The 22,929-nt window shown below is 48.3% G+C and overlaps 1 pseudogene; it reads left to right on the top strand.

Annotated features, from left to right (window-relative positions):
* Nucleotides 1-21,497, top strand: LOC144733714 (chymotrypsin-like elastase family member 2A; annotated as a pseudogene).
* The last annotated feature ends 1,432 nt before the right edge of the window (nt 21,498-22,929 follow it).

Genomic DNA, 22,929 nt, shown 5'->3' with positions numbered 1-22,929 from the left:
ATGTGGAAATTGAATATTCTAAGCCACCTGCTGTTGCTTTCCAGTGCTGGTGAGCTTCTCACAGACTCTGACACATATACGGATACTCATAGAATCACCAACATACACAGCTACTCACAAAATCATACGCATACACAGCTACTCACAGACTCACATGCACAGTTAATCACATACTCACACACATGCACAGCTACTCCCACTCACACAGATACACAGCTACTCCCAGAATCACACACATACACAGCTACTCACATACTCACATGCACAGATCATCACAGACTCACACAGATGCACAGTTACTCCCCGACTCACACACATAGAGAGCTAGTTACAGACACACACCCATACACAGCTACTCAGACTCACGTGCACAGCTACTCACAGACTCACATACATACACAGCAATGCACAGACTCACACACATACACAGCTACTCACATACTCAGACAGATACTCACAGACTCACACACATACACAGCTATTCACAGACTCACACAGCTACTCACACACATACACAGCTACTCACATATTGTACACGGTGGCTGGGCATGTGGGCCACATGACCCAGGCAATGCAGCCTCATCTGCCAGAGGAGCTCACCGATGTTTAAAAAAATAGGTGAGTTCCTCGCATAATCCAGTCTGGTTAAACCCGAAATGGACCGTAGGGTGAATGTTACGAACTGGCTCAGATATTATTTAAGAGGGCTCCACGATTCGCAAGCATAGATAAATGAGGGTATAACTATGGCTGAGAAGACATTGAGCTTCGTAGCCATAGACCAGGAAGCTTCCACACAGTGTTGTGCAGCCGATTAAAAAATAATGCCGCTCGACTAATTCAGAGAGACACCTCTGCTGCCAAATCAGAGCTGCTCATGAGTACACTTCCTAGGTACGGAAACCTCTCCACCCTCTCCACAACTGCCCCATCACTCAAGGCCAGTAGAGGGCGGGGAGCATTTAATAACATTATATATACAGGCAAATGCTTTGTTTTTCTGAGGCTGATGGTGAGGTGCAATCTCTTCATAGCCACCGTCTCCAACTCCCCAGTGGGCAGAAATCACCAGATCATCAGTATACGTAATGTTGGGGCCGCTGGTCCCCGAAGTCCCTCCCTGCTCCGTGCCTATGGCAGGGGCTCTGCCGTGCGCCGACCCCTCGCTGCTCTGCGAGCAGCTGCTGCCGTCGCTGGGCTCATCGCCCGACGGCTCCCCTCCCTGGTCCGTCCCTCCGCGAGCTCGTGTGAGAGGCATAGCTCGCCGCACGCCCTCGTTCATCTGCAGACGCTGCGTTGTCTCTCCACGGATCACGCGCTATTAAACGGGGGTCAGGGGTCGGAGGGCGAACGACGCTGCCCTCACACTGCGCGAGTCCCGGCGGCGACAGACGGAGCAGGGGCCTGCGGACGCACCGACCCCTTCCCCCACACTACGAGCGCACACACCTGCACACACGCGACACCTACTCGTGCGCCGCTCTACGCAGCGCTCACTCACGTGGCGAACCACTGTGTACACACGCGCACCCACACGTTCCCACTGCTCGACAAGATCACGCGAGGCCACGCTTCGCTATTAATGATTTATTATTCGCTACCTGGTAACTAATGTTGAATCAGTGAGTCGACGAGGCTGGCCTATTCCACTAAACCTGTACCTATTCCTTATCTATCGGCTATTATCCTACTTCACCTTCTTACTCCCTGTTAGATGCCCACGGCGGTTCGTTGATCCCGTACTCGCAGCGTGCCTCGATGCGTCTCACGGACGTTCGGGTCGCTGGACTGGAGAGCGTCCTGTCGCCTGGCGCTGGAGAGAAGAGAGCCCGATCTCTCCTTTGCCCCCCTTTTTTATCCTCCCTACATCAAAGGGATGTGGCTCCGCGCCGGACGGTGGCCCTCAGCTTTTCCTTAACAATGGGCTCACGTCCTCTAGCACGCGCACCGCGGTTCCGGACGCCTGTGATATGCTAATCAATGTGCGGCGTTGCGCGGCATAAATTCTAATTAATCCCTTTCCCTCCCTAACAATCGTGCCTGCGCGCTCAAGCGTAATTATCCCAACCATCCGTGACTATGCGCAAGAGCCCCTGCGGTCCCGCTACTCATGCTGTCCCGTCCCTCCCCTGCTTGCCCCGTCGACACGTGGGTGGTGTGTGTGGGGAATGCGCTTCAACCGCGGTGGCCGAATGCCGCTCGCCGCGGCCATGCCATCTTAAGGCAGGTCGCAGCGCCGCGGTGCAACGTAGCGTCGGGGGAGGCCGTCCAATTCCCTGATCGCCGTAAACCGTGAGAGTTAATCCCGATAAGGGTTTCTCGGATAAAAACCGGTCGATCAGGTGACCTTCCCTTCCAGCTCTATGGGGGGGGGGGGGGGAAATGCGTGCAGGTGTGTTCATGTGAGGTGAGGTGAGGGGGACGAGGGGTTGGCTCCGTTGCTTGGTGGTGGCGAGGTCGGGGATGGGGCGCCTGCTGAACGGCTTCGTGGTGGCGGCATCACAATAACATGAATGACCAATAGGGAGTGATCCCTTCACCACACCTGGACATCCATTCGCCTCCCATTGTATCTATACCAGACGGAAATTCCACCGGTAAAAAGCTTCTCTGAATCATTCGCACTGAGAGTGAATATGCACATTCAAATCCTGAGTTGGAGTGTCGCAGTGACGGAATGTTGTTGTACATATTGTTTTGATTTTTTTAATTTATTAAATTTTGCAAATGTGCGCAATTATGCTAATTAGACTCGATTCATATTTGCATTATGATCAATAGGTGTGTGTGTAGGTACGTGTATTATTATTATATTGGCTCGGTTTCGTTGCCTAGTGGTGTATTATAGTGATAATACAATTATTCTCACTTGAACTTTTACTGATTATGTTTTAGTGTAATTATGTCCAGTCTCAGGATTCAGATCTCGCCGCAGGATAGAGTTCCTATAGTACGTAATTATTGCGGGCAGTCTGGTTTGACTTGTTCATGTATTATTCCTGCTGTGATTCTGACGAGTCAGCGGCTTCCGCGGTGCAGCGTTCCTTGTAACAAAAATACCTCAAGTCCCCAGTAGGGGGCGCTGAGTCGGCGTGTATGTGTCGAACACACGGCGCTTTTGGCTGCGCCGTCAGTCTCTCTCCACCGCTGGGGTGGTTGCTGAGTCCGCACGCTGCTTACGCTGGCGGCGGTGCCCGTGCTGGCAGGGATGATGGGTCGATGTGCGCTATGGTCCCGTCGTCAGATAGCGCTCGCAGCTCGTCCGCTGTGCCGCAGCGCGTCACTAGACACTGTTGATCCTTGAGCTCGACATTTTCTGGAGTGTGCTCACGGCTTCCAGGTGAGCACGCTCGTGGTTAGCCGTGAGCCGCTGCGCTGCTGGTCTTGTGAGTAGCAGCTGGCTTTGCGTGACCACCCTTGGTTCTCTAGGATGGCTCCTGCTGTGAGCTGCTCGTCGCTGCTCCTCTCTCACTCTCGTAAACTCATAAAATGTATTCGCACACCTATTAGCTTTTTACAACTCTTATAGCTTAGTACAATATAACTTTTTGCAGTCCTTGACTCTGTAAGCGACTCAAAAAATAAGGATGAATTTAGAATCAAACTTTCAGCGATACTCTGTCTCTCAGCGCCGAACTCAATACTTAGCAACGCATCTCCCCTCTCCTCTGTAAGACTCGACACCCATGGTTGATTTCGAGGACCATACCCCGGAGCTTGCCATAGCAAGACTGATTTGGATGGTTCGGCTTCTTTGTTATATCCAAATGTTTAGCCTCGGCTCGTCTTCTCACAAAGGACCGTAATTCCTTTGATTTCGCTCCTTGGCCTGTGATTGCTTGGTTTCCTCTCACGATGGAACTTTCCTTTTGAGTGACCGTTAGTCCATTGTACGTGTGTGTGTCTGTTCTAATTTATTAAAGTAATTTCCGAAGTCACATCAAGGCCTGGCTCCTCTACCCTTCCTCCAGTCATCTTATGGCCTGTGGACACAGATGCTCTCAATTGCCCCTAACTGTGGCCGTTCCAGTTTTGCAACTTTCCACAGTAATCAACCTCCAGATGTCTTTTGTGTGGCGAGGCAGCAGGGAGGGGGGTTCTTTTGGCATTTGTTGTCTCGAGAGAGGAGTTCGCAGGTATGCGTCACTGTATTTTGTTTTGGAACTCGCTGAATCCATATAAATAATAAAGTCGATTACGTAAAAATTCGACAATATCACTCTTATTATATGTTTTGGGAAAAGGCATATATACAACAGTGTTATACAGGTAGGAACAACACGTTCCACACTGCCCACCAGGGATTATCTGTCTGTCGCGCATATTTGTTTGTCGTGCACGAATGCGCTGTCCAACCAAGTTCCTACCTGCCTACTCCAAAGGAACGTGTTCCCCCTCTCCTGGTATGCAGGAGGTCGTGAGTTCGATCCTGATCCTGACCCTGACGCCTGTATATTTGGAGATTGCATGTTCTCCGTGTCCATTTTTATCCGGGTAAACAGGTGTTTCCCTCCACATTTATAAACGCGCATTTAGAGTATATTGCTGCTGTAAATTTCCACGTAATAATCCACTTTGTTGAGCTATCATTAGTGGCCTAGTCGCTTCTGAGAAAAAGCTAATAGTCCAGTTGGCTTTACCTCTTAAACAAAAGTTCGTTTATAATTTAGCTATGAGATCAATATCATGCTGCTGTGTCTGTGTCCCAGGTCTCATCATAGCCTGGGATGACGAAGGAACCACGTTACCGCTCGACCACAAACATCGAGCAATCAAAGTCAACCCCCAGCAGAGTCGCATCGTCAATGGCGAGGAGGCAAACACCCAACAGCTGGCCCTGGCAGGTGAGAGTGGCTCCCCAAACCCCATCAGTCGTCTCTCATGTGTGATAACGATGCAATTTGTCTGTCATGAATATATCTAAGAAAAAATTACTTAATTAGAATGCAGCTCTCTGAGGTCTCTTCTCGCTAAAAGTGGCCTATCGACTTTTCTCAAGGCAGTACAGAAAAACTTTGCCCAACGCGGATTTGCCTAACGAGGTCTGTTTTCTGTATATTTAGAGTTTGCGTGTTCTTTCACTCAGTGAGGACACATTAATTTTTTTTCGGGTACTCCAATTTTTCACGTGTATAAACGTTTGAAGTATTTCACTGCATTTCCTCTTGATAAACCACTTCGTAAAATAAAATATCGTTTTAGTTTTACATGTTTCCGCTCTATGTGGTTTCATGCTGCTAAGATCCTCATCTCTGCGTCGAAAAGTAGTGCTGTGAGAGTGCTGCATCCGTGGGAAGGTAGGAATGAATCGACTGTGAGAACGATTTATTTACCAGAGTATGATGTCGTATATGTGTGTCTTGTGTGATAATGTAGCACACTCAACATGCACAATGACATATTGTAATTGTCCACATTGCCACATGGATCTCTGCTAGCTGTCCACTCGTTGAGGGACCCTAAACAGACGCCTAGATAGCGAATCATCAATGCACTCTGAGAGACACGATGGCACAATGCAAATGTTTGCACATTTTGCCGCGTAGATCCATCTGACCACTCCGCTGATGTCAGTCATACTCACACCTCGGTAGCGGATCATTAACGTTCAAGTGTCCATGTTAAGGGCGAGTGTTGGGCTTGAGTGCCGCGGTGCATGAAAATTAATTAACACGGAGGTAATAATTGGTTTTACCCTTTTTGGCAATTAAACAGGTGTTAAGATGTTAAAGCACCAAACTAAAACCTTTTGCAAGGAATCATGACTGCATTAACCATATATGCTTGTGGTGAACATAAAAAAAACATGCTCTGGTAGTATATGCATTGTCTTTAAAACTGATTGGTCGACACCAGAGACAGCTTTTCTTGGAGCCTAGTGATCGACCAAATGACGCCAAAAGGCGCACAGTTCAAACACAACGCACTATCAGAGTAATGAGAGCTCGGGGTAAGCATATACACAATGAGGCCTCCTTTGGCAGTGTAATACCGTTGAGGACTCTTGGACGCCGGGGTTGAGGCACACGTATTTATTCCGCAACAGTTGTCACAACCGCGGACATACAACACTGGAGGGGGTATCGGCCCCCTCACCTGGCTAGCTGGGAATACACTGCTAGCTATCTCTGACCTACCTCCTAGTCCTCCACTAACGGGCTAGGGGAGGCTGTCTGGCCCGACACTGGTAAGTCGGGCTACGGTACCCGGAGTCCCAGAGCACTAGTTCTGGTTCTCGGGACAACGCCGCTGGCTCGGTCCTACGCGGCCCTGACAAGGGCGGCGTCCCAGGGGAGTCCAGGGCTCTAGCTAGACGATATTCGGTCTTCACTGGTTTAGCTTTAACATTCTGCCCCGAGCCCTCTGACACATCCCCCTTTATACTCAACCCCCGCTGAGGGGTGGGGCCCCGGGCTGCCTGGTGCGGACGTCGTTGAGAGCACCCCCCCCGTGCACTCACGTAGCCCCGCCCACTGTGTTTGTTTCCCATAAGCTGCCATGCATAACGGCTCTCTCTCTAACACCCCTACATCACCCCCCCCCCCCCCGCATAGCTTGCAGCCGTCCCGGCTGCCAACATACAAAAAAAAAACGACAATAAAAGCGCATTTACCCCCTGACCGCGCGTGTGCCTCACTATTTTTCAACAATAACAAGAACAACACAACAAGAACGCAACAGCAAGAAGAGAAAACAACCCGACGCACCCCCCCCGATTAAATACGAATTCCGTAAAAACAGTCTATACACAATTTGCAGGGAACCCACCACACACACAACACGCAATGAACACAACCTATGTACACATCTTCCGGCCTCACAACAGTCTGCGCATTTTAGCGCGTGTCCGTGCAGCGGGCCCCTCACACGGGTAACCCCGGGTGGTGGACCGTCAGGTGGCAACTGTCCGTCTCGGAGTGAGACCTCATCCGACGCCGCATGACCCTTGGCATCCCCAGGAGGGGTGATCGGGCGTGAGCCCGTCATTCCTGATGCACCTGGAGGTGGCACAGCCGGCAAGGCATTAGGTGAGCGCGACGGAGACGGACCCAGTGAGTCGGTAGACCCCCCACATGTTTGGCCACGCGTGTGTGAAGTGGGGATGTGTACCGCAACGAAGGGTTTTAATCTAGAGGGGTGGACGAACCACCGCCGCTTCCCCCATTTGATGCGCACGCACTGCGGTCGCAAAACCTCGACCACCTCCACAGGGCCCCGCCACGGCCGCACCAGCTTAGAGGAGGTTGCGAGTGGCACCTGGGGACAGTGCAGCCATGCCTTGTCCCCCGGCTTCCACTGCAGCATGTGCGCCCGACCCAGTCTGAGCCGCTCATTCGCTTTCTGACGGAGGTCAGAGTTTTGCATGGCAGCATCCCGTGCCTCTGTCAATTTGGCCAAATTAAATTTTACATGGTCAGCCAATTTAGTTTTTCCCTGAGGCGCGGGGATCTGCAGCTGGGCACGAACAGGCGGGTCAGGTTCACGGCCGTACATGAGGTAGAAGGGTGAAAATCCCGTAGCTGCGTGGGGGGCCATCCGGTACGCCGCCAATACCCCTTGAATTTGCAAGTCCCAATCGGTCTGTGAGTCCGACACCTGCTGTGACAACATTGACGCGATGGTGCGATGCAGACGCTCGACCATCCCATCAGTCTGCGGGTGATACGGGGAGGTACGAATTTTCTTCGTGCCCAGGAGCTCACAGACTTCTTTGAGCAATTTACCGGAAAAAATTTTGCCCTGGTCGGTCAGCAGCCACTCCGGAGCACCTTTGTCCAGGACATAACCCTGAACAAAGGCCTCCACGATGGCTGCTGCCGACTGGTTGGCAAGGGGCCAGGCCATTGGCCAGCGTGTAAAATACTCCACACCAGTTAACAAATATCTATTGCCCCTGGGTGTGGCGGGGAATGGGCCCAAAATATCCAGTGCGACGAGTTCGTTAACTCTGGACACTTTGATTGAATGCAAGGGTGGGTTAGACACACGTGCTGGCGGTTTTCGTTGCGCGCACCGAGGGCATGACCCCAGTAAATCCCCGACATCCTTCGTCATGCCTGGCCAAAAATAATCGAGTTGGAGTAAGGCGAGGGTCTTTTGGGTCCCCAGGTGTAGGAGGCGCTCATGTGCGGCCCACACCACCTTGCCCCGCAACCCCGAAGGGACCACCAGCCGATGTCGATGGGATTTTCTGTCCCAGTGCATCAGCAGACCATGCACCAATTCCCATGCGTCGGCATCACCCCTGCCCTGCCCAGCACAGCCGACGCGACGACGCAACCCGAGGAGAGAGGTATCCTCCATCTGGAGGCGCCCCCATTCATTGACGGGCATCCCCAACAGGGAATCTTTTCCCTGTTGTGCGATTTAATTTGGAACCAATGTTTCGTCGTGGCCGGCGGCCGCCAGGACCGGAACCGGTATGTCCCCTGCTGGCCTGCAACGTCCCGACCCCAGGAGGCATGCACATTCGGAGGTGGTTGGCATGCGCGACAGAGCGTCAGCATTTGTGTGGCGAACGCCCTTACGGTAGGTGGTTTCAAAATCAAAATCCTGGAGGATCTCCAACCATCGGGACAATTGTCCCGATGGTTGGGACAATCAGCGGACCGCCGTGGGCACCTAATCGTGAGTAAATGGAAAGGGGGTATTGGGAAAGAGACTAGAGAGTCCAGAGCCGCCTAGAACATATCCCTCCAATAGATCGGGTACGGACCCAGGGACGATAACGTAGGCCAGCCACGCCGATCGATACCGACCCAACAGTAAAGCGCAGTCGCGGAGAATAAACCATTAATAACCCAGCGCAGCCTCGAGTGGTCTTACGTGTGAGTGAAGCTGTGTGCAGGTGTGTGCGCTCGTAGCATGGGGGGGGGGTCGGTGCGTCCACAGGTACCCGCTCCGTCTATCGCCGCAGGGACTCGCGCGGTGTGAGGGCAGCGTCATCCGCCCTCCGACCCCTGACCCCCGTTCAGAGCGTGGGATTGGTGGAGAGATAACGCAGCGTTTACAGGTGAACGAGAGCGGGCGGCGAGCTATGCCTCTCACACGAGCTCGCGGAGGGGCGGACCAGGGAGGGGAGCCGTCGGGCGATGAACCCAGCGACGGCAGCAGCTGGTCGCAGACCAGTGAGTGGTCGGCAAACGGCGGAGCCCCTGCCATTGGCACGCAGCAGGGAGGGACCTCGGGGACCAGCGGCCCCAACAACAACACAAGGAACAGAATTACACATCTCGGGGTGTTAATAAACCAGTAGCTTTCCTTCAAGGAACATGTAGACAAGTTCGTGAAGACCTAGCATATCGAACATTGCTCGACTGCCTCATACAGCATACCCTTGCCCATCACGGGGTTACATTCTTTAAATTAGCCGCAATCTGTAAATTCCACATTCTGCAAACTCAAAGGCAAATGAAAAAACGAGGGTTTGGTTCCTGGTTAGTAATATGACCCCCCTTTATTTTGCTTTATTACCCTTTATCAACCCAAACATTCAACAATAAATATTTCGAATATAAAATACGGTAAATGTAGAGAATTAAAACAAATAATGTACAGCAATCTCTCGCGAACCGCAGGGGTTAGGTTCCTGGAAAAGGCCGCGGTAGGCAAAACCGCGGTTGGTAAATTACAGGGCCTATGGAAATATGGGGTTAGGGGAACCAAGGCCGCGGTCAGACTCGTCATCGCTTAAATAAGTTTCCTGTTTATTAACTAAACACCGAATAAGATTATTGCTTGCCCATCAGCAGTTCTACTGCTGGATTATTTTTTTCCGCCTGAGGACGACCGCTTGTGTTGCAATCGAAACGTCTTGATATATTATTTTTAGTTCTATTTAATTTTTCTACCCTACGTGACTTTACCGAAAGAACCAAAGAGTAATTTTACATACCTTTAATATTCACGACCATGCTGACAATGAGATGATGGCGGAAGGGCTGGTTAGACGGAGGTGGGACTCAGCCTACACTCCCGTTTTTCCTCCGGGCTACAGACGCAACACTCTCTCACCTTCACTGCACGTTGCACGCTGCGGGTCGGTGATTAAGTGAAAAATTTACGCTTTCCAGAATCGGAAACAAAACATAAAATAACTGTATCGTACAAAACGTATTTAATTACATCACGCAATAAAATTACGTAATGCAGTAATGCAATGACGTAACACACACGTTCATGTGACTTCCTTAAAACCGTCATTACTCGTGGATACTCAGATTTCCAGGCTGCGGTTGGTAAATTGGTATTAAAAATAATACACCGTGTATACATAAAACCGTGGTTGGCAAGTCCATGGTTGGCGAGGATTCCTGCACTCAGTATAATCTTGATATGCAAAGAAAACTGTGGTTTGCATGCTCTACCTTTGTGATATAAAATGCTATTGTGATGCTATGATATCATTACAGATCCAGCTGTTATCGTATCTCAATCACGCTGGTTCCAATGCTTCAATCTACATGTGCGGAGGCATCTTCATCAACAGCGAATGGGTAATGACTGCCGCCCATTGCATACAGTGAGTGTCTCATTCCATTGTTTCAGCACACAAACATTGGTGCTGTGATTGCACGTATGTATTTGAACTTATTTCTCACCATACGTATCCAACCGTCTTATCGGAGGTGTTTGACAGAGACGCCCATGGACTCGCTGATTAGTTAGTTTGACCAGAAAGCTAATGGCTGCACACTGCCTGGCAATCTCTCAGCTTGGTCACCAAAACCATTACTTCACAAATTTTCCCACACTGAGTTCGACGACTTTCAAGGAAGATCCAACATTTAAATATTTCCCCAACACCAATTACCTTGTATGTTTTAGCTATGGCAGGTAACATGAGAAACTCGAGAAAACCCATGTAGAAAAGGGGAGAACATACTAACTACCTTATAAAGATCCCACATATAGCCTTAACAGACTTTTGGGACAAGTCCTGCAAGCAATCACCTCTGAAGGCCGGCACGGGTGGCCAGCACCACGCCCGGCCGTCTTTGTCTCCCTAGCGGTGATGTTTACACACTGCACCAAGTGTTTATTTGAGACTGAGTCGACCTAGGGGAGGCCCAGGACAGGTTCAGATAATCGTCACTGGTGTTGGCTGTGAGCAAGAATCTAATTCGAGTCGCCGGGTTCATAATGCAGCATGCTAACTGCTCCACTACCGCTGGTCAGTTTAACACGTAGGCTTTCGCGACCAATATTATCCATAGAGGTTTTTGGGTTAGATGGCGTAAATATATAAATGTGCCGTTAAACCTTCCACCACCGGAGACAGACAATTAGTAATGTTTGTCACATAAACAGAACATGCCAATTCCTTGTTAGTGTAGTGTGTCACTCAGATACAAAAATGGTAGGAGACACTATTTATTATAGCCTTCACAGATACAAGAAATAACTACACTATGGTCAGGATAGCAAACAGGCTGCCTGACCAACAACGCCGAGGAGGTGAAGACGATGACGAAAACTCCAGCAGCACAACGGTCCCACTCCAAACAACAGCCCCGAACCTTCGCTCAGGCTCCCCTTTTATTCACCCAGCATGGCCTCGCCCCACCTTCGGCCATGCCCCCCTTCTAGAACCCCCTCTATCCATTTTGTCTGACGTCCCTCTCTCCGGCTCATCACATCCTGCTGGCAGACAGGGCTACTACACCTGCCGATCCCCTTCTGTGCCAGCAACCAGCGCTATGTACCACAGTGGCACATTCCATGTCAATACACTCGTATAGAACGCTGAATTGTTGGAGAGTATATCCACAACATTTACAATTCGATTACGACGTTTCACCAGTAATTACACCTAGCATCATTAGGCGACAGCCAGATATGTGAAGGAATCCTCCTATTTCGTTCTTATATAGTGGGATAAATGTGATGTCCAGCACACCGGTGTGCTGTACTTGTAAAGAATTGCCATGTATTTTTGTTCAGTGACAAGCCTTACTAATTGGCTATGTCGGATGGTGGCGGGTTTAACAACACAATTATATTTACGCGATCTAACACAAAACACCTCTCATGAATGTTTATTTTTATTTTTCAATACGAATTTTTTTAAAGTGCGTGTCTTACCCATTTGAGCCATTGTCTGAAATATAGTCATCCTCTCAGTCGACAAAGGCAATGCTACTGTCATCATGGATAAAACCACATACAACAACAAAATCCAGGACCTTCTTAATGATGGCAGTTACACCAAAATCAACAAAAATCCTACCAACCACCTGGCTACAAAAAACAACAATATAATTACCAGTTCGACTTCTCTATTCGAACTATTCAAACGGCTCTCCCTAAAACCTTCTGCTGCTAGACAACCCATATTCTATGGTCTTCCAAAAATCCATGAAGATGGTACTCCACTTTGGCCCATCGTTTCGACTATCAACTCACCTACCTACAAACTGGCCCGTTTTCTGTCTGACACCTTCCATTCACGGGCAAGACTATCTCAGCAGTAAGTAACTCAGCTCACTTGGTCTCTCTAATCAAGGGCATTTCACTGTCCCCAGATGATTTGCTCGTCAGCTTCTCTGTTCACCAACGTTCCTGTACCTGACACCTTAGCAATAATTGAAGACTTAGTCCAACATGGACTGTATCCCGATGTACCTACTCTGGTTAGGCACTGCCTTACCAACACTTACTTCACCTGGAATGGTACTTTCTACAAACAAAATTAAGGTACCCCCATGGGTTCCCCCTTATCACCAGTGATAGCGAATGATTCCATGGAGAAATTTGAAACAGATGCCATCCAGACATCGACCCTACATCCTTCCTTGTGGAAGAGATATGTAGATGACTCTTTTGTCATTTGGCCACATGGCCTTCCAGCTTTGGACCAATTTCTCAACTACATAAATTTCATACACCCATCCATCAAATTCACCATGGAAGTGGAGAAGGATGGAAAGCTACCATTCCTGGATGTTTTGTTTGAGAAGAAACCTGACGGCTCGTTGAGACACTTTATCTACAGGAAAGCCACCCACACAGATTCCTATCTGAAACCTGATTCCCACCACCATCCGACACAGAAGAATCCCCACATCAAAACACGACACCATAGGGCCCACTGCATTTCTGACCCACACTACCGAGCCAGTGAACTGGAACACGTACACCAGGCCCTCAAGATGAATGGGTACTAGGACCACATTCGCAAAGCTGTTTCTCCAACCATGGAGAAATAACCCCCTGAGAAGCCGATCAAAACCATCATGTTACCATACATAGCAAGTGTTACTTAAAATATTTCCAAAATCTTAAACAAACACAAGATCCAGGTCCGATTCAATACAGTACACAAAATCTGTGATCTAATCCCATCTGTGAAGGATGTCATTCCTGACATGCAATATCCTGGAGTTTACAAACTGAGTTGTACCTGCGGTAGCAGTTAGAATTGGGAAATGAAACGACATGTCTCGGACCGTGTCCGCGAACACAAGGCCAATCTGAAACACGGCAGAAGCAATACCTCTGCCGTGGCTGACCATTGTATAACGCTGTGGGCTCGCATGATATTGTTTTTTCCGAGACCAAGATACTCTGCAAACCTTCGGGCTACTATCAAAGGTTTGTTCATGAAGCCATCCATATATATAAACATAAACATAACTTCAACCGAGAACATGTATACAAATTGAGCAATCATAGGAAGGATGTTATTAACCAGGTAAAACCTTAACTGCCTTATGGTTGTGTCTATCATATCTGCCGGTTACTAGTCTATTTTTCCGAGTTAATTTCCCCCCGCATCCCCAGCTCTCACGGCCTCCCAATTCAAGTGCAGCCCACTTCCCCCCCCACAGCCTCTCTCCCTCTAGCGCTCACGCAGCGCTCCCCTCCCCCCACCCTCCCCTCTCTCTCTCTTTCCCCCCTTGCCCCTCCCCCTTTCTTACCTATATAATCTCTAGCCACGGCAGCTCTCTCTCCTACTTCCGAAATTTTGTTTTGCTCTGATTTTCCCACCTGATGATGATTGCTTGTGTTGCAATCGAAACGTCGTGATATGTTTTATTTTATTTCTAACTACGTGACTATACCGAAAGAACCAAAGAGTATTGTCATCCCTTTAGCTATCGAACGTAATTTTAACGCCACTTGCCCTCTCCGTCAACTGCACCCCTCACCAGGTTTGACATCGCACTCATTCAGCTGAACGAGTCGGTGCAGGTCACCAGCAAGATCCAACCCGCGTCCCTGCCTTACCCGGGACAAATCTTCACCAATGATGCCGAGTGCTACGCTACCGGCTGGGGAACATCATCGTGTAAGGACCAAACAACTATCATCACTATCATCACTATCATGCAGACACATATATAGACATATGTCATTGAGAATGCATCTCATGTTCCTACCTCACTACACTTCTTCGAATTCAATGGGAAGCATTTAGATTGATTAATGACCCATCACTAATTTAATCCAGTTACTTGCTAACAACCATGAATCGATGTCTGGGTTGCAAAGCCAACCGCTCTCTTCAGAGCAAAATAAGTGTGATCCACATATACCCTCAGAGAATGCTCGCAGTTGACATGAGTTCACGATGTGTTCCATTGTCTTGTGTGCTGTGGTCGCATTTGGATGATTCTGTTATTTTCTACTTCTGGAAAATGTAATTGCACCTACCGTGGCCAGTGTGGACACGATGTAAGGTAGCCCACTGCTGTGCATCAGTGAACTTCCTGATGGCTGGATGGTGAAATCCACGATGAGAGGCTTGATCCTCCCAATTGTCCATCCACCAGTCTCGCATGCCTCCCGGCATGCTGCCGAACCTTTCTGCCGTGTTTCCGAGTTGGTTCCCTCGATTTAGGCGCCTTTTCAGTCAGTTTCTGAACTTTGTTTGGATGGGCAGCACTATACAAATGTATTGGCGTTAATTAACATGAAGATATATGGATACAGAACATACAAAAACACACTCGGACTCAGGGAGAGAGGGAAATAAATGGAAACAAATAGACAGAGAAAGATAAGATACAGAGAAATACAGAGACACAGAGATAGAGACATATGTAGATGAACAGAGATCGACTGCGAGAGATACAGAGAAACGTTCTCAGGTTGATTGTTTAGAGGTTGTTGAGATTGATTTTGATTTGAGGTCTTTGTTTTGGTAGCACATTTATTCCAAGAGTGTTACTGCTTCAAGTCAGAGGTGTGCTTTGGCGATATGGGGAGGGTACAGGTAACCAAGGTTGTGGGGTTTATTTTAGTGTCCCAGTTAAGATTTGCATTACATTCTTCAGGTGGGAATTGTCTGTCCTTGTGTGCAATGAGCTGGCTAGCCTCTCTCATCTATTTGTATGTATCCCCTCATGCTTTTCGTTGAAAATCTTCTCTGTCCTTCTGTCAAATCTCGTTTTCGATGTTTCTCCCTCCTTGCACCACTCCATTAGAATAAACTTCCCCTGCACATGAAGCAGTCCCCCTCCGTAACTCATTCCGTTCCTCTCTGAAAACGTCACCTCTTCTCCATTGCCCATTATCTTCCTCTTACCTCCCCTCACCGCTCCACTACATCCCGTTCCTACCCTGCTCTTTCGTGACCTCATGTGTTATCTATTACAGTCACTTATTTCTCAGCCCTTGCCATGCTGTATACATCACGATTTTTGCTACCAATTTTTAAACTATGTACAGCGCCTTACGCTATACGGCACTCTATAAAGATGAAAAAAGACAAGTACCCAGCTGTAGAGTACACCGATTAAACAGTTGCTTTCTGGAGAATCACAACATCGGTGCCCCAGGATGTTCCTTCGAGTGATGCCCACCGATGAGCTTGTGGATGCATCCACGATATCGCCACTGGCACATGATCAACTGTCTTATCACCAGGAATAGTGATCTGTGTGATGTCTGAATGACAGGATCATGCAAATAGCAGAATATTGGACAGATCACAGACTTTTCAGAACCAAGCTGGCCATTGTCATCAAATCCAAAGTCAACAGAACCATAACTGGTCTCTGGTGGCACCTCAATATCAGACGACTCCATGAAAAAACAATCAATGTGCAAAAGATTTAATTACTCTCTGAAGCACTCCTGGATATAAAAAAATAACTTACCAAAACATAAATTCTGACTCCAGACTGGTAGCTTTCATCCGTTTATGTAAAGTCACAGAGGTCTAACTGAGACTATCTTAGAACGAATGGGTGGGGAACAAAGCTGATGAAGTCCAACAGTTTACTCTACATATGAAATAATACTCTGGGCCTTTATTTGCCCCTCGTCGCACTCCGTCTCCAACAATCCTCACCGCTTTCCCTTCTCCTGACCGAACCTGCCCTGCAACACTCGCCCAAATTTTCCGTTTTCATCTCTTTTGAACCCCCCAGCCAATCCTCTTTCTTCCCGTGCCCTAACCAATTATAACATGAAGTGATTGCTCCACCCTTCTTGATTGAAAGGTATTTCTCGGTCTTTGGTGAGTAAGCACCGCCCTGTTCTATTGTCCCACGGATCGTTTGGTGCGATCAATGCACAGGCATGACAGGAGGAGCATATACGATGCACTGAAAGTCCTATTTGGCCCATAATGTGCAAACTCTGCTCCGTTGAAGAGTTGTGATGGTAAGCAACTGCAGACAGATGGCATGAATACAGCAACTTTTCATTTTTGGTAGAGACTGGTGTAATTAATCGTCTATCACAAGCCACCATAATCACGGAGTTGGACCTCCCTCCTGATTTGACAGAGATCAGAAAAAGGCATCCATCAAACACAACCTCAAGAGGTGCCTGGTCTAGATGGAACCTTACCTGATATCCACAAAGTATCTGAGCCAACCCTGAATAAAAAGCTTCGCTGACTTTTATATCCCATATGGGACACTCAAAATATATCACAGGACTTTAAGGATGCTCAGATCGTAAGCATATACAAGTAGGGTAAATGTAGTGACTGCAGAAAATTACAGTAGCATTTTAGTTTTGGCAATAATTTTTTCCTGCAATTGATCAACACACATTGCTTACCTCATTCTTTATGAATCTCAGGCCGGTTTTAACATTAATTTGCAACGATTTTTTCAGCTTTGGGATGTGTTGGCCAATACCAGTTACATTGTATGTGTGTTTGTATTTGGATATTGAAGGAAATTAAAGAATATGGAGGAATCCCATGCAGAAAAGGGGACAAACATACACAGTCCACACAGAAATCACACCCGAGTTGGTAATCGAACCCAAGTAATCTTGCTATGGAGCACAAGCATTGACATTATGCTACCCTGCTGAGGAAAGTACAGTATCACCATTAAATGGGGATCAACAATGGACTGATGAAGCCTAACTATGATGGTGATTATGATGAAGGGTTTTTCATAACGAAGATAATCATCATTTAGAGTTTGTCGTTTTGGTCATGTGTCGTCAGTATCAGGCCGAGTCTCCAACACTCGGCAACAAGTGCGGCTTCCAGTCATCAGCTACGCTGCGTGCAGCAGCGCCGGGTGGTGGGGAGCCAAGGTTAAGCCCAGCATGATTTGTGCGGGGGACAGCCTTCGCGCCGTCTGCAGAGTGAGTCTATCGGCAATGCAAATTCTGCAGTATCAGAGCCTTGTACCATGTGGTGGCTCGCATGCAAATCCAAGAACACGAGGGCACTGTTATTATGTTACTTAAAAGAGGGCAGTACGATACACGATTTCACAATTTCAAAATAACACTCCTCTTCAACAACCTCTACTGCCCCACGTATATCTCCTTGTTTATCTCAATACTAGCGGTAAGTACCCGGCGTTGCTCGGGCGAAAAAGGCAGACACACACATGGACTTACACACAGACATTGACCCACACACATAGAAACACATCGACTTAGACGCACACACATATATGGTTAAACCCAGGATGGATCGTTAGCAGGCCAGCCTAAATGTTTCTAACCGGCGAAGATGTTCCATTAGGGGGGTGCACGTTTCGCAAGCGTAAAGAAGGGAGGGAATTACCGTGGGCGAGAAGACCTGGTGCTTCATGCAGAGCGAGAGACCAGGTAGCATCCACGCAGTGTAACGCAGCCGATGAAAAGATAATGGCACTCGACTGATTTGGAGTGAGACCTCTGCTGTTAAACCGGAGCCGGTCATGAGCACACTGGCCAGGTATGGGAATTTCGGTAATTTCTCTACAACTGTCGCATCACCAATTGTGAGTTGTGGGGGTGGATTGTTCGATGGTACAAAATACCCAGGCAGGTGCTTAGTTTTGGTGGGGCTGATGGTAAGGCCCCACCTCTTAGTGGCAAGTTCCAGGTTCAGCAGCAGTGAGCAGCAATCATCAAAGCATGAGCATACATAACATGGTTGAGCAATAGAGAGCCATCCCTTGACCGCACCCGCGCCTCGATAAGCCTACCATTGTATCTGTACCATATGGTAATTTCTCCGGTACAGCCATCGAAGGCTTCACGAACTACGTGGTCAAAAGATATGTTAAAGAATGTGGGAGCCAGAGGACATCCCTGTCACACCCCAAGGTGTAGAGAGAATGGCTCTGACTGACGGCCACGTAGTTTGATGTGGGGCCGCTCACCAGCAGGAAGGTCCTTAAGGATCGTGAGCAAAGGGTGAGGGACTCCGAAAGCACGAAGAACAACCCAGAGCCCAGGCCTACTGATGGTGTCATAGGCCTAGAGCAGGTCAATAAAGCACACAGATGGACTAAAACGCACACATGGACTTACAGACACGCGAAAAAATTGACTTACACTGACTAACATGGAGGCATGCACACACAGCGACTAACACACGCACATGGACTGAGACACACACACACACACATATCGACTCACACACAAACACATAGACTCACACACACATATGGACTCACACACACATAGACATCCACTTGAGATACACACACATGAAGTTATACACACATATCGACGTACACACATACAGCGACTCACACACATACATCGACTCACACAGAGACATACGTGGACTCACACACATTGACGTAAACACACATGTACTTACACATACACACATCGACTAAGACACACACACATGTACTTACACACACATGTACTTACACACACATGGACTTACACACACATACATAGACTGACACACATGGATTAACACACACATATCGACTCACACACACGCACTGACTTACACACACACACATCGAGTGACACACACACACACATGTATGGACTTATACACACATGTGGACTTACACACACACATATGGACTGACACACACATACACATCGACTGACACACACACACAGCGACTGATACGCAGACAAATGGACTGAAAAATGGACTGACATGCACACTTGGACTGACACACAAACACTTCGACGTACACACACACATCGAGCGTTGTCTGTTCGAAAAAGACAGACACCCACGTGGAGTTAAAGACACGCATGGCTCTACACGCACAAACATATGGACTCAAAGACACACACATGGACTCACACACACATCGATGGGCACAACAATCCCCGATGATGGCACAGCCATCAGTATTGCAGTACCACGTATGAGTAAATAGCGTGACGTGAGCGATGGAAACAATAGAAATGCATTTAAGAAATAAGCAGAAATAAGTGTAAATGAAAGATGAACAATGAACCAGAGTTGGTATGTGCACACAAAGATAAATATAGTAATATCTGGCAACGTATTTGTTTCATAATATTAAGCAATGAAGCAGATTTTTTACGAGCACACAAACATTATGATTGTAATGTTTGTCAACTAATGTGTTTAACAAAAGTAAACAATGGGCTTGAGTTGTTAGCCTAAGAAGCAAGGAAATGTTTACTTACCATAGGCGTGTTGAGGCCTTGTGCCATGCGTAGCCCCCTGTCCTGGCCTACATTGGCGAGACGGTGGAGTTGGCACGTTGCCAGGCTAGGGGCTGGGCCGCTACCCCCCCTCCCCAGCATCCCCTGGCCGTGCAAGATTAATGCTATGTAAGCAGTAAAAATGTATTATCTACAGAGTCTGTAGTATAAACTGGACGCATCGTGTTGGGGGGGAGGGCGAAGAGGACATGATACTGTGAAGAAATGTCCGCGGCGTTATGTATGTGTTGGCTGTAAAACGCGTAAAAGAAAATGTGCCTCGTGAGCTCGAGTGAACGCGCAGCACTTGGTAGGGTCCGTCCCCCCCACGCAATTGTCGTCAGTTGGTACGGCCGATGTCGTGCAATAGGTAAATAATGAATAATATAAACGGCACAAATGTGTTAATTAAACTACTTTAAAGTTTATGGATGGGAAAACGGAATAGCCTATTCCCACCACGGGGCTTAGGGCGTGCCGGCTGGCAAATTATTTCAGTCTTAAACCCCACCGTCTGAGAGCCAAATCCCCCGCAAGCGCGAGCGCGCAGAGACTTTTATATATAAGAAGAAAAGAAAGAATTAAAAAAGTCTCTGAATATATTACTGTGGCATACCAAGCAAGAAAACAGGCATCTGTCTGTGGCTTTTCCTGCCAATAAATGTCTTATATACCTGTTTGACACAGAAATAATGTTGCTTGAAATTCCAAAGATAACTTTTTTTCATTGGCTCAACAACCAACAAAGGTTTCTGATAAGTCAGTGAAATTACTTGGTGTAAACTGTGTACATAGGTCACACCCCATCGATGGCGAGGGGAAAAAATACCTCGTATGAGCTGTCGACAATTTGCATGTCAACGTTAGCATTATCGACTTCGGTGGATCTAAAAACAGACGGTCTATGGGGAAAATGATTGGACTTTTCCTTAATCTTTAAGAATGGATTAGGTATCTTATATATATGTCAGTGTATGTAAAAATATCGTTTTTGGCATCTTTTTTATGTTTCACAAAACCGCGGTGTATTTTTAATACTTGATTAGCCAACGTCTAAGCTCTCAACAGACGACAAGCCCTCGGTGTGACGAGCTGACTTTTTAGTGCAGCTAATTTGGTTGTAAGGGCAGTGAGCTGGCAAAAATGGCAGCTAGCTAACTCATTTCTATTAACAAGCTGAATCATATGGGCAGCTAGCTAAGGAAAATGGGCAGCTAGCTAAAATAAAGGGATAGCGAGTTAAGGTAAGTCAAATAACGAATGGCTTGCCATAATATGACGCCCTCCAAACTGTCCTGTTTTTTATAATGAACTGACTTGTTGGTGAATATTGTATCATGCCACTGCATATTGTAGCGTGCCAACCAGTGGTTCAGTTTTACAGAAGCACTGCACTATCCGAGAGGCCCTCGTTTTAAGCATTCACTGTTTGTGTAATAAGAGTCATGTATGGCTCACGTGGCGATCGGCTTGCCGGTCCCGCTTTGTAGCCAATGAGGGGAGAGCCCGGGAGCATGGCCTCGGCGTGATCACGGCATGTTAGCTAAGGTGATTGGCTTGGCCGATCTTGGCCTCAGCTAATGGGAAGCCGGATCAGAGGCGTGGTCCCGGGAATTGACGGGGAGTCATCTGGAGCGGTCAACGCTGACTACTGAGGATTGGCTTAGGAGTACCACGTGACCCAGGGGTTAAGAGGGGGAGAGACGGAGGAGTCGGGAGCAGACCTGGGAACGAAGAGAGCAGGAGCCACGCGCGTACGGGGCTCTGGGTGCCACGTGCGCGGGGTGCGACTTCGCTGGCTGTCTGCCCGCTTCCCGTTGCCTGTCAGCAACGGGGAGTGTGTGTAACTTTGGAAGTGAAAAATAAAGGACTGATTCCAGAGGCCGTCTCGAGAAGGTTTATTACATATGTATCAAAGGGCCCAGGTGGTTCACTCGATGTATGCACTGAGGGGTCTTGGGGCCCTTGTGGTCAACTCACACTGTAAGCACCCAGGGGCCCGATGGCCCTTGTGGTCAGCTCACGCTTTCAGAACCGAGGGGACTCAGTGTAAGCGCTGCGGGGCCCGGTGGCTCTAGTGGTCAGCTCATGCTTTAAGCATGGAGGGGCCTGGGGGCCCTCACACTGTAAGTGCTGAGGGGCCCAGGGGCCCTAGTTGTCAGCTCACGTTTTAAACACCAATGGGTCTGGGGGCCCTCACATTGTAAGCGCTGAGGGGTCCGATGGCCCTAGTGGTGAGCTCATGCTAGAAGCACCCAGGGGCCTAGTGGTCAGCTTGCGATGTGTGCACTGAGGGCCCTGGCGTTCAACTTCCTTTGGAAGTCTTGGGCCACGCACCGGGCGGCCTGAGGCTTGGAGGCCCCCTGGCAGTCCGAGGTCCCAGGGCACTAGCCCCACTGGCCCGGTCCATAATCCAGCCTTGTCACTAACACCATTTGCCCCAACGGTCTGTTAAGGCTATACGAGAGGTCTTTGTCTTTTTCTTTATAACCTGGTTGAACGCTGTGTGGACATGGGTGGAGGAATCAATGAGTGAAGTTCACAGGAACGGTGACCACTCACCGATTCCTACAGCACACACACACTTAGCGTCAACAGGAATGGACGGAAATATTTTCAGAGCATTTTATTTCATGAATTGTCTGTGACGGGTGGAGGAGGGTGTAACGACACACTTTTACTCGCAGCCATCTGACCAAAAAAATATTTTAATAGCATCGGCTCATGAAAGCCTGCACGCGTTAAATATGCACACGCGGTCACTTCCGTCCACCTTTGTATTTGTTAGTCTGCGTTTGACAATTCACACACGGTTTCCTGCTGACCTCACCTGAAACCCACAGACCACCAGAACTTCTACAAAAGCCTTGTCTTGTTTTTTTTCATATCCAATTATATGAATATGATGTGAAGCGCCACGTGAAACAATACATTTATAACAAGTGAAGTGACGGGCCACGTGAAAACGAAGCATGGCCCGCGTCTTGCCCACATACCACAGGACAGGGTCCCTGCTGTCCTAGGGTGACCTGGCGCTCGCCTTTGGTTTTATCAGAGTGTGGTGAGCGTGGTGACCACAAAGAGCGA

The sequence above is a fragment of the Lampetra planeri genome, chromosome 48, assembly GCF_965212315.1.
Source record: "Lampetra planeri chromosome 48, kcLamPlan1.2.h2, whole genome shotgun sequence".
Lineage (NCBI taxonomy): Eukaryota > Metazoa > Chordata > Hyperoartia > Petromyzontiformes > Petromyzontidae > Lampetra > Lampetra planeri.
The sequence above is the reverse complement of the archived record's forward strand: the minus strand, read 5'-3'. Positions and strand labels throughout refer to the sequence as shown.